The sequence below is a fragment of the Bactrocera tryoni genome, chromosome 1, assembly GCF_016617805.1.
Source record: "Bactrocera tryoni isolate S06 chromosome 1, CSIRO_BtryS06_freeze2, whole genome shotgun sequence".
Taxonomy (NCBI): Eukaryota; Metazoa; Arthropoda; class Insecta; order Diptera; family Tephritidae; genus Bactrocera; species Bactrocera tryoni.
In genome coordinates, this window is record NC_052499.1 from 52,980,802 (window position 1) to 52,981,949 (window position 1,148).

Genomic DNA, 1,148 nt, shown 5'->3' on the forward strand with positions numbered 1-1,148 from the left:
ATTTTTTATTCTATCCTGCCTACCAATTAAGAAAAATCGTACAAATGAAAAACCGAGGAATCGCGCGTCAAAGTTGTCTCTTTCTGCCTAAGCGCTTATATATCTGCTAGACGCTCGGTCACTATTTCCCTTCTAGCTTCGAAAATATTTCGAATTCCCATCTATGACTTTGGGGACATATTCTTAGATTATTTTTAAAGAGATTTAAGCAAAAAAAAAAAAAAAACAAATCGATTTTTTAAGCTTCTACAGCGGCCCACTAACGACAAATTTGTTTGAATAATCTGTTTGAGTTTGAGGTGTTTTTTGTTGTGAGTGGGCATGTTGTCAAACGGATTGAAGGTTTGCGACAAATTTCAAAAACTAACAACCGATTTGTGGATTCGTTTGTCGTGAGTGGCGTGGTTTGCAAACATTTGGTCAGTTGGTTGAAATTTTTGCAGAGTAAACATCAGCGGATAAAAAAATGGCAAGCGTGAGCAAAAATTTTTTGAAAGAGTTTACTGAATTATTTAAAAATGAACCGGCCTTATGGCAATGCAAAAGTGAAAATTATAAGAATAAATGCCAAAAAGATAAGTCGTGGAAAATTTACTTTCGAAATATAAAGAAATTGATAAGGATGCGACAATTGACGCAGTGAAGAAACATTAATTGTTTACGCACTGCATATAGACGTGAATTGGTGAAGGTACGCAAGAGCGAAAAGTTTGGGGCAGATGCTGAGGAAATATATGTACCAAATCTATGGTACTTCAATAAGTTGGAATTTTTGGGTGACCAAGAGATGCAAACAGATGGATTTTGCTCATTCGACGAATCTTTCGATATTGAAAAAGTAAGTACATACTCGTAGATTATGAGAAGCAATAATTCTTAATTTTGAGAAAAATTGGAGTTATTACAAAAATTGATAGAGCTTATACAAATTTATTCTGCATAGGCACTGCACCAACAGTACTAAAGTAATTACAAAATTTATCGCGAACATGCTTGGCGTTGTTGGAAGAGTTGGTACACTTTATCGGCTCCAAATCTATCAAATAGTCATTTGTAGTAATCCCAGTATCCATTTCGTTGGAGTTTCTCAAATAAATTGACTCATTTTTTACTTTTAAATAATTGTGTAAATAGCAACAGGCAGTTGC

General features: G+C 34.3%; 1 pseudogene; it reads left to right on the forward strand.

Annotated features, from left to right (window-relative positions):
• The first annotated feature begins 466 nt into the window (after positions 1-466).
• On the forward strand, positions 467-873 carry LOC120768901 (annotated as a pseudogene).
• Positions 874-1,148: the final 275 nt, after the last annotated feature.